The 16902-nt window shown below is 39.3% G+C and overlaps 1 pseudogene across 1 annotated transcript in view; it reads right to left on the reverse strand.

Annotated features, from left to right (window-relative positions):
- The window catches only part of LOC101702124 (uncharacterized), a 60055-nt pseudogene that overhangs the window by 19536 nt on the left and 23617 nt on the right, over positions 1-16902 (reverse strand). The window contains exons 4-5 of the transcript XR_015444998.1: positions 4563-4812; positions 1087-1217 (exon numbers count right to left, since the gene is read on the reverse strand). The product of XR_015444998.1 is annotated as an uncharacterized LOC101702124 (transcript). The remainder of the gene's footprint in view (positions 1-1086; positions 1218-4562; positions 4813-16902) is intronic.

A 16902-nucleotide genomic window follows, 5' to 3' on the forward strand; every position in this document is an offset into this window, starting at 1 on the left:
AGAAATTCATCATTTTATAACTCCTAATAAAATAAATGAATCAGGTAAGGATGATTGTTAATGTTAAATGAATGTTAAAACTACAAAGTGAGAAGTTGGCAGAGAAATGGATATTTTCATAAGATTTGTGGTTATCAAATAAACTTAATAATAGCCTTGATAATGTGAAAGTATAAATGAAAGAAGTTGCATTTCTTTCCCACAATCTTTCCCTTGTGCTCCTGAAACATTCTTCTTCCGTTGTAAATATGACATGAAAAATAAATAATGTGAAATGTTTGTACTTTTCTTTCCTCCCCCCTCCCATGAGAGAATTCCATTTATAAATTCTACATGCCCTTCTTTCCACTTTACTGCCACTGTCAGAGCTAGGAGCTGAGTAAGCAATTCAGTTTTGGGGCTTTTTGTTAGATACTGAGAAGAAAGAGTAAGAATTATGCAAGTAATGATGGGTTCGTGTCACTAAAAAGCTAGAGGGAGAAAAGAAGCAGAATAAAAGAGCAAGGGAACAAAAGATCAGAGGTGCATCTCCCCTCTTCCAGATCTGAGTATCGTCTACTTATCTTATGAGTCACTGCCTCCTGGAGCTCAGGCTCACTTCCTTTAACTCAAGTCACACCACAATTCTAGCCTTCATGGCCAATGTCCATAAACCACCAACACTTCAGCTGTGCGATTCTTGTGCCTTGGTTTCAATGACTTGTACTTCCTAAGGTTCTCTTCAATTACCTACACCTAGATCCACAAACCTAGATTACCGCAGCAGCAGAAACCAGTTCACCCTAGGAAATTAAAACCCTAATATACTGCATTTCACTCCTCAGCACCACTTCTCCTTCTGGCGTCTCATAGCCCATTCTCTCCACCCTTTTCTTCAGAACCACAGACACCTCAGGTCCTCCTAGACTTAGCACATCATCTGCATACACTGGAAAGGCTTCTGGTCCACCACACGACAGTGCTTCCATTGGTTCTCCATGAAAAAGAGGACCAATAAACTACTCACTACTCACCCATTACCTCCTGGAGTGACATAAAGTAATAAGAATCTTGTTTCTTCAGAAATCAATCAAAACTTGTTCTCACCTTCGCTAGAAAAATATCCAAAGAATCTTCTTATCCTTTTATATTCACAGGAGGAAATCTGCTCGTATGTGACAACTTGTTCATCAAAAAGTCTGTTTTTTGCTCTCCTTTTTCTCTTTCAGCCAGATGTACATGTAAGATATTAATGAGTAATAACATCATGAAAACATTTCAACCAATTTTCAATTTAAGTAAAGCTAATAAGCTAATTTAGTTAAAGATAATAGGCATGGTGGCTCACATCTATAATCCCAGCAGTCTGTGAAGCTAGGGCAGGAAAGTTGCAAGTTTGAGCACAGTGTGGGCAATTTAGCAAGACTCTGTCTCAAAATAAAGAATAAAGGGGCTAGAAATGTAGCTTAGTGTGAAGGCAATGGATTTAATCCCAAGTGCTGCAAAAAAAACCAAACAGATTTTTAAAAAATTCTCCTATTTAAAATATTTACATAAGTGTATTAAGTAAAAATGTTTCTTATGAAAAGAGCTATGCAGTTATCCAAGTATTTCTAGGGAAACATTAGAAATGATAGAAAGGGTTTTTTTTTTTTTGGCACTGGGAATCGAACTCGGGTCCTTGCGCTTGTGCAGCAGGCAACGAAACCACTGAGCTAAATCCTCAGCCCTGGACCTTGTGCTTGGAAGGCAGGTGGCTGCTGTGCAAGCGCAAGGACCGGAGTTCGATCCCTGGTACCAAAAAAAAAAAAAAAAATCAATCAATCAATCAATCAATCAATCAATCCCCAGCCCAACACTAAAAATGACAGAGTAATAGAAAATCAATTTCGTGTTGTTAGTTTTATAGTAGTTCCCTTGGGGGTGGTCAATTTTGAAACCATCCTAGTTAAGGTGAAATTCGAATATAAAATCTGCCTGCCACTGTGGTAACAGTGTGACGATTACAGGTGTACGCCACCACACCCAGCTCCAGGAGGATTATGAGTGAAGCCAGGTTGGGCTACATCACTATACAGTGAGACCTTGTCTCAAACAAACAAAACATATACAACTGAAAACTAGGAAACATTGTTAAAACAAATTAAAGAAGACCTAAATAACTGGGAAAATACTTCATGTTTACAGATTGTAAGATAATATTCTTATATTGGTATATGGATTGATCACAATCTCTATTAATCAAAATTACATCTGCCTTTTTTATGGAAATTGACAAGTCGAACTTAAAATCTTATAAGGGACCTAGAATAACAATATGATCTAAAAAAAAAAAGGAAAAAGTTGGAAGATTCACTCTTCCCTGCTTTCAAAAATTACCATGAAGCTACAGTATTCAAGACAATGTAGTACTGGCAGAAGGACAGACAGTCTGGACCAGTGTAATAGTTCTGGGGGTTTTTTGTTTGTTTTTTGTTTTTTCCTGGTACCGGGGATTGAATTCAGGACTTTGTGCTTGCCAGGTAGGCTCAGTGCCACTGAGCTACATCCCTGGTCCTGGACCGGTGTAATAGAACAGAAACTCCTTAAATAAACCCACACACTTGTGGTCAAATAATGTTTGGCAGAAACATTAAATGCCAAGACAATTCAACAGGGGAAGAAATAGTCTTTTCAACAAATGATACTGAGGACAACTGGAAAAAAATTAAGGTGGACACCATCCTGTCTCAAAATAAAATACAAAAAAGGGCTGCACATATAGCTCAGTGCCAAGGCCCTAGGTTTGATCCCTCATAACACAAAAGAGAAAAAGGAAAAGAAAAAGAAAGGACATGTGTGCATATGATTCTGAATTAGGCAATGGTTTCTTAGATTTGACTTCAAAGATACAAGTAGGGCCAGGGATGTAGCTCAGTGGTTCTGGCACCTGCCTGGTAAGCGCAAGGTCCTGAGTTCAATCCCTGGTACCAAAAAAAAAAAAGATACAAGTGACCAAAAATTTAAAATTTCATCAAAATTAAAAAACTTTTGCTTAAAATGAAAGCAAGAGAGCTAGGCATGTAGTTCAGTGAGAAAGTTTTAAAAAAGATTTAAATAAAAGGTGACTACAGTGTTTTGTGCCTGCAGTTCCAGCTACTTGGGAGGCTGAGGCACGGTCACTTGAGCCCAGGAGTTTAAGGCCAGTGTGGGCAGCATGAGGGGACCCCATTCCCCCCAAAAAGAAAAGAGAAATAAAAACAAGGAAGGAAGGAGAGAAAAGGAAAGAGAAAAGAAGAAAAAGTGAAAAGACAACCTGCATACTAGGAGAAAATATTCTAGGAGTTTTTTGGTTTTTTTGTTTTTTTGTTTTTTTTCATATCAGGGATCGAATTCGGGTCCTTGTGCTTGTGAGGCAGGCGCCGGAACCACTGAGCTAAATCCCCGGCCCAACTAGGAGAAAATATACGCAAATCATACATCTAATAAGGTTCCAGTATCCAGAAAATATCAACTCTCTCAACAATAAATAGACAATCCAATTAAAAATAATTTTAAAATGAGCCAAAGTTCCAAACAGATATTTCTACAAAGAAGAAATACAAATGGCCTGGTTGGGGATTTAGCTCAGTGGTTTCATCGCCTGCTGCGCAAGTGGCAAGGACCTGAGTTCGATCTCCAGTACCAAAAAAAAAAAAAAAAGAAATACAAATGGCCAATAAGTACATGAAAAGATGCTCAGTATCTCTAGTCATTAGGGAAATGCACATTAAAGTCACAAAGAGATAATACTTCAGATCCACTAGAATTATATCCATTATAATAAAAAAAGAAAAGCACTAAGTATTGGGGAGAATATGGTGAAATTGTAAATGGTCTTGCTGTCTTGGAAAATAATATGGTAACGGCTCAAAAGTAACTTCAAAGGCTTAATCAGACAGTTACTATATGACCTAACAATTCCACTCCTAATGCATACGTCTAACAGAGATGAAACATATATTCATATAAAACCTTGCACAAGAATGTCCATAGCAGGATTATTCTTAGAAAAAAATCAGAAACAACCAGGATGCCACCAAGAAATAAACGAAATGTAGTGTATACACAGAATGAAATATTATTCAGCCATAAAAAGGAATGAAGTAGTGATTAATGCTACAAACTTTATGAACCTTGAAAACATTTTGTAACTGAAAGAGGTCAGACAGGACACATGTGTTATAATTGCATTCATATGAAATGTCCAGGAAAGCCACACAGAAATAAAGATTAGTGGTGGTCAGGGGCTGGAAGAAAGTGGGATGGGGAGTGACTGCTAATGTATCCATGGGATTTCTTTTGTGAATCACAAAAATACTTTCAAATTAGATAGTGGTGATAGTAGTTACACCCCATGGATTATATATGCTTAAAACAGGTGAATCATATGGTGTGTGACATCTCAATATAAAGTTTTTTTTAAAATATCATATTATTGAGTCAGGTACTAAGTGAAATTTTACTAGATTTAAATTCTGTGATTAACCAGCAGTATGGAGTTCATACACTATGTACAAACACGTAACAATAGACTTGTTTGAAAACAAACCAGGAAATTCCCTACCTTAGAAAATTTTCTAGTTCTGTAACTCGTTTAGTTAGATCCCAGTTGCCTCTTTCAAGACTCTGAATACAGGAGTTTTTCAAAGACTTAATTCTGGTTAGGGAAGTAATAAGTTCCTGTAGGTCCTTGACATCATCTCTCAGGGACATGATCTGGAACGACTGTTGTTCTTTGTACCTTGCTAGTTCAGTCTTTGTCTCTTGCAACAAAGTCTCTTCTCTGAAAAGCTTTCTTTGGAGAGTTCTTAGCTAATGAGAAAGGGAAAGTATTTAAATTATACAATAAAATGAAGCCTTTTTATTCCTTGGTGCTAGGAATCAAACCCAGGGTTTCACATGCTAAGCAAGCACTTTACAAATGAGCTACACCCCCAGCCCCAAAATCAAGCCTTTCATATCTGTACCTAACAGCATATTCTAGTGTTAAAAGTATTTTAAATATAAAATAAAATTGGCACATAGGGTTTGCAGTAAGTGATTTTGTTCTTATCAACATTAAAATTGTTTTTTTTAATTACTAAAATAAATTATACCAATAATGGATTTTGTGGTGTCTAGCAAAAAGAAATAAATACTTGGTGCTTTAGCCAGAGATAGTTTATTTTCCGGTGTGTGGTAAAGAGGAGCATGTTCCCAGGGCTTTCTTCAAGAGAGGACCCTCTGAGGGCTGGGCATTTAGCTCAGTGGTTCTGTCACCTGCCTTGCAAGCGCAAGGACCAGAGTTCGATTCCCAGTACCAAAAGGAAAAAAAAAAAAAAAAAAGAGAGAGAGGAGCCTGTTTATAACACTTTGTTCCTGGTCTTATTTGTGCTCATCTGAGAAATGGAGAGGACCATCCAGAGGAAGAGCAAGAGCAAGGCTTAAATTGGTTATATATATCTGAAGGCAGCTAAAGGAAGGGATTATAAAACTGTGAAAAGCAGCAAGAGAGATGGGTTGTGGGAGGGGAAGCATACCTGACAGCCAGCAGGGCTACGGAAAGAGGAGGAGACCAAAAAGGAAGGGGCTGGGAATATGGGTGGGTGCAGCTGCTGTGAAGCAATTTATGTATCTTTCAGTAGCATTTAAAAAATTTCTTTTCCTCTGTAGGTGAAGAAATTTCACTGGATAAGGGGAAAGTGAGCTGCTGCTAATATTCCAGGAGCCATTAACTATTAACTTTTAATATTTTAACATTGATTATTAAAAAACAGTATGGGACCTTATCCACACATACTAGGGAAGTGCTCTTCCACTGAGCTGCATCCCCAGACTACTTTATTTTTTATTTTTTTACTATTTTATTTTTTATTTCAAGACAAGGAATGGTGATGTTGCCCAGGCTGGCCTCAAACTTGCAATCCTCCTGCCTCAGCCTCCCGAGTAGCTGGGATTACAAGCATGGGGACTACCACACACAATTCAAGTTTCTTAAAATTCTATGTGTGATTCTGGGGCCCGGGATTTAGCTCAGTGGTCTTGCCGCCTGCTGCGCAAGTGCAAGGACCCGAGTTAGATCCCCGGTACAAAAAAACCCCCCAAAAACCAAACAATTCTATGTGTGATTCTGAGAACCAGTAAGTGAGGGGGGAGAATTTAGTTTTGACATTGTAAAAAGGTCATTAATTTTATAACCAGAAAGAGTTCAGGAATATTTTTACTGAAAAAATCACATTACTTAGAAATGTTACATTTTCTAGCAGCAGAGACTGTATGAAACCAAGCATCAAATTAAATTTTTAGTTCAGTATTTATATAAGGTGTGTTTCTGCTATGTCTAAAAGTTCTTTTTTTTTTTTTTGGTACCGGGGATCGAACTCGGGTCCTTGCACTTGCACAGCAGGCGGTGAAACCACTGAGCTAAATCCCTGGCCCTATGTCTAAAAATTCTATGAAATTAAAACAATGAATTGAAGCTCTGTTCTCACCCAAAACATACTTTCATTTTAAAAAAAAATAACATTGCCAGTCATTAAAACACATGTCAGTAAGCCCTGAGTTTAATAAAGCAAGGAAGTAAAACACAGGGCAAAGTCCTCAGAAGTCAGAGGAGAAAAACAGACTGCGGCCACAGACAACTCAGCTCCATTTGCTTATCCATCCTACATGGTGGCTGCAAGGATTAAAGATAACACAGATCAAGGGTCCAGCACAGTGTCCGGACATATTAGGCCCTGAAAAAATTGCAGAGATACACTAAGTTGCAAGTGCACACTAAATTGAAGTCTGTCCTTTCTTGGAAATTGAAGTCATACGAAAGTAGTCCATAAACTTCCCTAGTGAGCTACAGAGGAAACTAAGCTATTTGAAATGGACTTGGGTAAGTGGATGATTTACGCCCTGGCTGAAAACCTGCATCTCCCCTTTGCTGCATAGTTAGAGTGATCATCAAGAGTCCCATGTGTTCAGTCTTCATCAACTATAACCTGATTTTTCTATCATCCAGTTCTCATCCCTTATGCCTCCCTCTGGAAACTCTTCTATCGAGAGTCATCTATGATCTCCTAATGGCCAGAGTCAACCCTTTGTACTCCGGTGCCGTCATACCACAACCACTGACCCCTGTGACACTGCTGAGCATTCTCTTTTGCTGGATGTGGTCACAGGCACTGGATATCTATTCCTACCTTTGTGATGTCTTTTTGTTTTTGTTCTTTGAGACAGGGTCTCACTATGTAGTTCAGCCTGTCCTTGAGCTCACAGTGATCCTCCTGCCTCAGCCTCAGTTTACTGCATGTAAACTAAACTGCATCTCTTTAGTACAACTTAGAGGAAGAGGTCATTTTCCTCACTAGTATTTCTGCCAGTAAGCAAGGTCAAGGAAGGGGCCAAAATAAACATTCTAGCCTAGTGGAGGTTGAGAGGCAGTGGTCGCTGTGCAATAAAGGCTCAACAGCAACAACTTCCTGACCTCAGGATCTCGTCTACAGTGTTGTGTCTTTTATTTAATAATTTGTTTATTTATTGTTTTATTTTCTTGGTACATTTTAGATACACATAATGATAATATTCATCATAGGGTATTGTACTTGTACATGATATATCTCGTTCTATTTTTTTCCCCATTCCCCTCACTCCTTGTACCCCTCTTCCCCTCCTAATAACAAAAGCTTTGTTTCCATTTTTCCTCCTGTTCTTTTTCTTGACCCTTTCCTTTCCCCCTCCCTCTTCCCTTGTCCCTCTTCCCATTTGAACATTTTCTTCCCATTTCCCAATATCTATTATACATTTTGGTCCTTATTTCCACTTTCTGTTTCTCACAGCAGAGAAACAATGTGGTATTTAAACAGATGTGTCTGATTTATTTGACTTAAAGAGTATGGTCTCAAGGTGGATCCATTTAGCTATAAATCTATCAAGCCCATCCTTCTTTATGGCAGAATAGTACTCCACTGTATTTAAAAAACCCCACATGGGATTTAGCTCAGTGGTTTCGCCACCTGCTGCGCAAGCGCAAGGACCTGAGTTCAATCCCCCGTACCAAAAAAAAAAAAAGGACAAAAACCCCACATCATCTTTATTGATTCATTGGTTGATGGGCATATGGGCTGTTTCCAAGATTTAGCTATTACAAACTGCATCATTTTAAACATGGGTGTCCCTATATCGCTATGGTATGATGCTTTTGATTCTTTTGTTTTTGGTACCTGGGATTGAACTCAAGATCTTGTGCTTGTTGGGCCGGGGATTTAGCTCGGTGGTTCTGCCGCCTGCCTTGAAAGCACAAGGTCCCGAGTTTGATCCTCGGTACCATAAAAAAAAAAAAAGATCTTGTGCTTGTGAGGAAGGCACAGCACCATGGAGCTACATCCCTGGTGCTTTTAATTCTTTCGGAAAGATACAAAGAAGGGGAATGGCTAGGTCTAATGGAACCTCTAGTTTTAGTTTTTTGAGGAATCTCCACAGAGGTTTCCATAGTGGTTGCACCAGTCTATACTTCCATAAATAGTGGACAATGTTGTTTTTTCTCCATAGCCCCTCCAGCATTTGCTATTGATAGATTTCTTGATAACAGCCATTCTTTCTGGAGTGAGATGGAATCTCACCATTATTTTAATTTGCATTTCTCAAATGACCAGTGATATTGAACATTTTTTCAAACATTTATTTGTGGTTTTTACTTCTTCATTTGAGAAGTGTCTATCCATTTCAGATGCTCATTTTTGGATTAGATCTTTAAATCTGGGGAGTCTGATTTTGGTTTTGTTTTGTTTTTTTTTTTTCAGTACCGGGGATCAAACTCGGGGCTTTCCACTTGCGAGGCAGGCGGTGGAACAGGCGGTGGAACCATTGAGCTAAATCCCCAGCCCTGATTTTGTTTTTATAGTGCTTTATATATTCTACATAGTAGTCCTTTGTCTGAGGAACAGCTGGCAAAACTTTTTTTTCACACACTGTAGGTTGTCTCTTCACTCTGTTGGTGGTTTCTCTTGTTGTGCAGAAGCTTTTTTTTTTTTCTGGTACCAGGGATGGAATCCAGGACCTTGAAATTGCCAGGCAGGCATGGCACCACTGAGCTACATCCCCAGCCCATAAAAGCTTTTTTTTTGGTACTGGGGATCGAACTCAGGACCTTGCGCTTGCAAGGCCAGCAATGGAACCACTGAGCTAAATCCCCGGCCCCATAAAAGCTTTTTAATCGAAGGAAAAGATGGGAGCAAAGCTTTTGCATATAGGGAGGGGAGGGAGGAGTGGGAAAAAAAGAAGAGACAGGATATATCATATACAGGTACAAATTCCCTCTGATGAGTGTAATCATTATGGATACCTAATACCAATAAAAAAAAACTTTTAAAAAAGATGAGATCCCAGTTATTGATTCTTTGTGATAGTTCCTGTGCAATCAGGGTTTTGTTCATAAAGTCTTTGGCTATATCAATGTCTTCCAGAGTTCTATCTACTCTATTTTCTAGCAGATTTAGTGTTTGTTTTAATATTTAGAACTTTGATCCATTTCGATTTTAGTTTAGTGCATGGTGAAAGGTAACAGGTCTAGCTTTAATCTTTGGCATGTGGAAAACTAGTTTTCTCAGCATCATTTTTTTTTTTAAATTTTTTTTTGAAGTTGACATATTACAGCTTTATTACACAAGTGCCATGGGCCATCTGACTTCAGCTATGAGCAAGACTGACTGTTAGAGGAAGCCCCTGAACACAGCCTGAACCCACAAGCCCACGGTCCTTGTGAGGATGCACTCTTGGCGTGGATAAGCTTCACTCTTGGGCATAGTCAGCAAGGGCCAGACTGCTAAGCCCCAGCTGGGCTCCCTACAGGCAATTCCCACAGGGAGTATCGGGGCACAGGTCCCAGTGACTAGCCCTTAGAGGGGGTGCTCCCCATCCTTTTCCACCACATTCTGCTTCATCCACAGCCCAGCTCATGCCCAGGTAGCCACTCTCCAAATGCACAGACCCCTGGGGGGAGGCTGCCTCTGACCATTGCAAGCCATCTTCCCAACTGAAGACAGCAGCTGAACAGTGGCTTCAACAGAATCTGTATTTGCCCAATTTGCTGTGCTTGTGCTCTCCCTTCCCCAGCCCAGGAGCCCTGATGACCCTGACGTCAGGGCCACAAACTGCAAGAGCAGCAAGCTGCCCCAAGTCTCATCACAGGGCCCTGATCAGAGCTGCCCAGTGAGGACAGCTGCCCACCCTTTCTAGCCCCCCACATTTTTTGCAGGGACCAGGCAAAATCCTCCAAGACAAGAGTCAACACCATTTATTAAAGAGGCTATCTTTCTTCCAGTGAAGGTGGTTGGCTCCTTTGTCAAAGATGAAGTGGCTGAGTATGTATGAAGTTGTTTCTGCATCTTCTAATCTGTCCCATTGATTCTTGGGTCTGTTTTGTGCCAGTACCAGGCTTTTTTTTTTTTTAACAGTGGCTCTGTACTATAATTTCAAGTCATGGATTGTGATGCCCTCTGCCTTGCCTTTGTTGACCAGAATTGCCTGGTTCCAAATGAATTTTAGGATTGTTTTCTCTAATTCTGTGAGATATGCTGTTGGAATTTTTATTGAATTGCATTAAATCTGTATACCAATTTTGGAAGTGTGGCCATTTTCACTATATTGGTTCTGCCTACCCAAGAACAAGGGATGTCTTTCCATTTTCTGATAGCCTCTTCAATCTCCTTTTTCAGAGTGCTGTAGCTTTCTATGTAAAGGTCTTTTACTTCCTTCATTCGATTGATTTCTAGGTACTTCATCTTTTGGAGATACCATTGTGAAAGGTGCAGTTTCCCTAATTTCTTTTTTTTTTTCTTTTTAGGTACCAAGGATCGAACTCAGGTCCTTGCGCTTGCACAGCAGGCGGCGAAACCACTGAGCTAAATCCCCAGCCCTCTGTAGGGTTTTTTAAATCATGAATAGGTGTTGGACCTTGTCAAACACTTTTTATGCATCTATTGAGAGGATCATGTGGTTTTTGTCCTTGGCTCTGTTTATACGGCATATTACATTGATTGATTTGCGTATGTTGAACCGTCCCTGTGTCCCTGGGATGAATCCCAACTTATCGTAATCACCATAGTTGCCCAAGCCCTTTAGCACTGTTTTAACCAGTAAGTCTCTCTGCACCAGAGAGGTTCTCTGCACCAAAGTGGTTGTCACTCTCTCAAATATATAAATAATGCTCCTTGGAATTATGGGATGCAGTGGTACTGCCTCCTTGTACTATAATAAAGGAACTATGATTTAAGATATCTTATTTTTAGGATAATGTCAGGATAATATTATGAACCTGTTTCTTGAAAAGCATCTAAGGTAACACGACTCTCAAGGGCATGTAGAAAACTAGACACAACCTTGACTTCTAGATCTACTTTAATCTTCCTTTTATTCATTTATTTATTTATTTTATTTTTTATTTTTTGGTACTGGGGATTGAACTCGGGTCCTTGCGCTTACACAGCAAGCAGCGAAACCACTGAGCTAATTCCCCAGCCCTAATCTTCCTTTTAATGACCAAACTTTGTCAACTGTCTTCCAGAAGGTTTGCTAGTTCAAGTATTTTACCTTCTTCTCATGACCAATAATTTGCAAATGCTAAGATTTTAAGACTCCTGAATTATTTTTTAATGTCAAAGAAACTCAAACTTGAAAAGCTTGATGTTGGATTTGGAAATAATAAAACAGTAATGTACTGAGAACTTAGCTAAATCTAGGCTACCTCAAAAACTGAGATACAGCTTGTTGATCAACACTGTCAACAAAGGACTTGGGCTAGAATGTACAGAGTTCTCTAAAGTCTCAGTAGACAGAAATAGAAATTATCCGGAAGGATATGCAGACAACAAGATATAAAAATGTGTCCAACACTGTCAGTCACGAGGGATATGCAAATGAAAGCTGCAGTGAGACTGCACACACACATTCAATCTAAAATCTAAAATAGCGACACCACCAAATGCTGGAGAGAGTGCAGAGAAATTGGGCCAGTCATATATTGCTGCTAAGAATAAGAAATAGGACAGCCACTTTGGACAACAGTTTGACAACTTTCTTATACAACCAATCATGAAATTACCATATGAACCAGATATTGTACTCTTGGGCATTTTCCCCAGAGAAATGAAAAGTTATGTCCTCACAAAAATGTGTACATTGATGTCTACAGCAGATTGACTGACTGATTTTTGGTTTTTAGAGAGAGGGTCTTGCTTTGTAGACGAGGCTAGACTCAAACTCACAGGGATCCTCCTGCCTCAGCCTCCCAAGGGCTGGGATTACAGGCGTGAGTCACCATGCCTGGTCTATTTAAAATTTATAGTGGAGTGTTTTTCAGTATCCTCACAGGTTATATAGTCATAGTAGATGAGGTTTTTTTTCACTATACAGTAAGATACAATGCACATAACATAAAATCTGTCCTTTTAAACTATTCAGTAGTCTTTAATATATTTAAAAGTTGTGCCAGGTATGGTGGTGCACATCTATAATCCCAGCACTTGGGAGGCTGAGGCAAAAGGATCACCATGAGTTTCAGGCCCGTCTGGGCAACATAGTGAATTAAAGGCCAGTCTGAACTGCATAGAGAGACCCTGTCTCAAAAAAAAAAAAGAGTTTCACAATCATCACCATTATCTAGTTCCAGAACATTACACTTGTCTAGGATGCACAATGCCATGGGTTCAGAGTACAGGAAAAGAAGAAGAAAGAAGAAAGAGGAGGAGGGAGGAGGAGAAGTGGAAGTGGAAGAGGAAGAAGAAGAGGAAGAAGAAGGGGAAGGAGAAGGAGGAGAAGGAGAAGAAAGGGGAGGAGAAGAGAAGGGGTAGAGGAGAGGGAGGAGGGGGAAGGTAAGGGAAAGAGGGAGGAGAAGGAGAAGGAGGAGGAGGAGATGGAGGAGGAGAAAGAGTAGGAGAGGGAGATGAGGAAGAAAGGGAGAGGAAAGGGGAGAAGGCAAGGGGAAAAAGAAAGAAAATGGGCATACAAGACATCTCTCCACTACTTTTTTGTTTGTTTTTTTGTTTTTTGAGACAGGGTCTTGCTATGTAGTTCAGGCTGGTCTTGAACTCACTATGTAGCCCAGGCCTTGAATGCCCAGTGACCTTCCTGCCTCAGGCTCCAAGTGTTGGGATTACAGGCGTGCACCACCATGCCCAGATCTCCATTTTTTAAAACTACATGTATATCTACAATTATCTCAGTAAAAATTTCAGTTAAGAGCAATAGTAATTGTTCTGCTACGTATTTTTTTAGCTGAACATTTTTTTTTTTTGGTACAGGGGATGGAACTCGGGTCCTTGCGCTTGCGCAGCAGGCGGCGAAACCACTGAGCTAAATCCCCGGCCCGCTGAACATTTTTTTTTTTTTAACTGCCATTTGCCACCTCCACAGCTGGCTACAGCTATCAAGTTTCTGCTTTATTACTATTCTGTAGCAAGAAAAACATCTTATCTATATACAATACAACCATGTTCTCTCGCAAAAGTTTCCATAAAGGGCCCGGGATTTAGTTCAGTGGTGCCACCACCTGCCTCACAAACACAAGAACCCGAGTTCAATCCCTGGTACCAAAAAAAAAAGTTTCCATAAAAATCAAACTAAGAAGGGCCAGGGACTTAGCTCAGTGGTTCCGGCGCCTGCCTCTCAAGCTCAAGGTCCCGAGTTCGATCTCCGGCACCAAAAAAAAAAAAAAAGATGAAAAAATCAAACTAAGATGTACTGGTAAAACGCATTAAATTTATCTGAAATTTAGGATGCTAGACTTTATTATCCATATTATCAGTGACTTTTTCCCTTAACTCACATTTATTTACACCGTAGCACATCTAGTACTATGCAAGAGTTTTAGCTCAACATCATTTTCCCTAAACTAAACAGCACAATCACATTTATTCCCTCTATAGCTGGTCTTACCCAAATACAGCTCTCTTGCACCTGGTTCTCCATTATTGGGCAGAAACACGTAATAATCATTTTTTGTATCTCCCATAAAGAGGTAAAGTTAATTATAACAGAAAATTTAGAATGCATGGAGCGAAGAGAAAAACTACCTTATCAAGACAACCGTGTTCTGTGGGATTAAACAATAGGTTATTCAAAGAGAGCAGATGACTCATGCTGATGTTCAGATATTCTGTTGAAATCAACTAGACTTTCTTTTTAAAAATAACCTTAACACCAGGAAACCATATAGTAACTGTCACTAATTTTTATTAAATTTAGAAATTTCCAGTAGGAGCTGTGGAATACTGCTTAATATACCTGGTATTTAAAACCATGTCAAAATTTAAAAAAAAACACCACGTCAAAATGAAATCTTCTACAGCCTTTTAGATATTTGCTCTAACAGATAGATGAAAAAGCATTTGTAATTAGCAAATGGTTTATGAGTATACAGACAGCACCTTTTAAAAAATAATTTGAAGCTGGATGTGGAGGTGCAAAACTATAATTCTAGCACTCTGGGGCAGGAGTTTGAGGTCAGCCTGGCATAGTGAGTTCAAGGCCAGCCTGAACTATGTAGTAAGACCTTGCTTCAAAAATCCAAAAAAAAAATAATAATTTAAAAGCTGATACAATGGTGGACATCTGTAATCCTACCTACTTGGGAGACTGAGGCAAGAAGGTCACTTGAGCCCAGGAGTTCAAGGCCTACTTGGGCAATATAGTGAGATTCTGGCTCAAAAAACAAACAGATGCTTTGAAATTCTTGCAAATAACTTACATATTTTCTTTAAATAAGGTACCTGAACTCTTTGACAATTTGGTTTAAAAGATTTTTAAAGAATTATGCGTAGATGTTAAAATTTAACCTAATCCCAATCAAAATTATCAAAGCTCCCAAACTTCTTAAGTATTAATAATAAGTTATATTGTAGAGGAGAATGATGTTACCCACAATACAACTTCAGGAATTTTTCTCAGGGATTGACGCCATATTTTTCTGAAAGAAAAGACTGAGCTACATCCCCGGCCCTTGAATGGTAAATTTTTAAAAAATTTATTTCAGTAGGGCCAGGGATGTAGCTCAGTGGCACTGTGCCTACCTGGCAAGTGCAAGGTCCTGAGTTCAATACCTGGTACCAAAAAAAGGAGAAAACTTTATTACAGTAAAAGACATTGCCAGGCCGGGGATTTAGCTCAGTGGTTTTGCTGCCTGCTGTGCATGCGCAAGGACCCAAGTTCAATCCCTGGTACCAAAAAAACCACATTGCCATTAGTCTCTCTCAAACTTCTTTCCCTTACTTCAAACACATCATCCCATGTTCTTGCCACTTTCTGAAGCAGTTTTGGGAGTCTTCTTTCATGAGTATATTTAGTTGCACTGATCTGATTGCCTCGATGTCATCAATCAATTTAAAATGTTAACCAAAACAATCCAAAAATTCATTTGGAACCAGAAGAGACCTAGAATAGCAAAAGCCATTCTAGGCAGCAGAGACATAGCTGGGGGTATCACAATCCCCAACTTGAAACTATACTACAAAGCTACTGTGATAAAAACAGATGGTACTGGCAAAGAACCAGACCCAAGGATCAGTGAAATAGATTAGAAGATGCAGAAACAACTCCAGACATACTCAGCCACCTCATCTTTGACAAAGGAGCCAACCACCCCCACTGGAGGAAAGATAGCCTATTTAATAAATGGTGCTGGAAAAACTGGATTTAAACCTTCCAAAGATTAAAACTAAACCCATATCTATCACCGTGCACTAAACTAAAATTGAAGTAGATTAGAGATCTAAATATTAAAACAGAGACACTAAACTTGCTGGAAAATAAGTTAGGTAGAACTCTTGAAGACATCGGCATAGGGAGGACTTTATGAACAAAACCTCAGTAGCATGGGAATTAGCACAAAGAATCAACAACTGGGATCTCATCTTATTAAAAAGCTTCTGTGGCGGGAGGGGAAGGGGAAAGGGAAGAAGGGAAAGGAAAACTTATGAGAAAGAAAAAAAAAGGAAGCAAAGTCTATGTAAATAGGGAAGGGTGGTGGGGGTGAAGGGCGCATAGGTAATGGAGGAAAAGTAAGAACTAAGATACATCATGTTCAGGTACAAGCACCCAGTGATAAATGTAAATGTATTGTATACCTAAAATGTACCAATTAATATATAAATTTTTTTAAAAAGCTTCTGTACTGCAAGAGAAACCATCAACAGAGCTAAGAGACAACCTACAAGGTGGAAGAAATTTTTATCAGCTGTTCCTCAAAGGACTACTGTCTAGAATATATAAAGAACTTAAAAAAGTCAGATCCTCCCCCAATTTAAAGACCCAATTAAAAAATGGGCATCTGAAATGAACAGTAATTTCTCAGACAAAGAAGTAAAAGCAGCAAATAAACATATGAAAAATGTAAGCTAAAATGAGATCACTAGGGTTGGCCGTGATCCAACATGACTGATCTCCTTATAAGAAGAGGAAACCTGGACATAGATACAGAGGGAAGACCATGTGGAGACACAGGGAGAAGACTGGCATCTGCAAGCCAACCCTGACCCCTTGTCTCAGACTTCTAGCCTCACAACTGTGAGAACATAAACTTGTTTAGGCCACCAAAGTTGTGGTACTTTGTTGCAGGAAACCAGCTTGAAACTGTGCTGAGCAGGCTATAAAATATTATTGAATTGGCTTACAAATTGGCTATCGATTAAAGTTATGAGTCAATCCAAGGTCTCAGTGATTTGCTAGATGAGCCTTCAGCTGGGATACGGAAGCAGGATTCCCTATGTCAAAGGTCACAGTTGACACTGATGATACTGTGACGTCTCTAATAGCAATGACACTAGAGCTGAGAATTTATGTCTTGTGCAGCCATTTTCTCAGATCAAACGTTAGCTAAAGATAACACAAGTGGCTTGTTAACTACAACCTGTCTTTCACACAAATGCACTGTTCCTCCCTTTT

The sequence above is a fragment of the Heterocephalus glaber genome, unplaced genomic scaffold, assembly GCF_053883595.1.
Source record: "Heterocephalus glaber isolate CG9 unplaced genomic scaffold, H.glaber_assembly_v1.0 deba00001608, whole genome shotgun sequence".
Taxonomy (NCBI): domain Eukaryota; kingdom Metazoa; phylum Chordata; class Mammalia; order Rodentia; family Bathyergidae; genus Heterocephalus; species Heterocephalus glaber.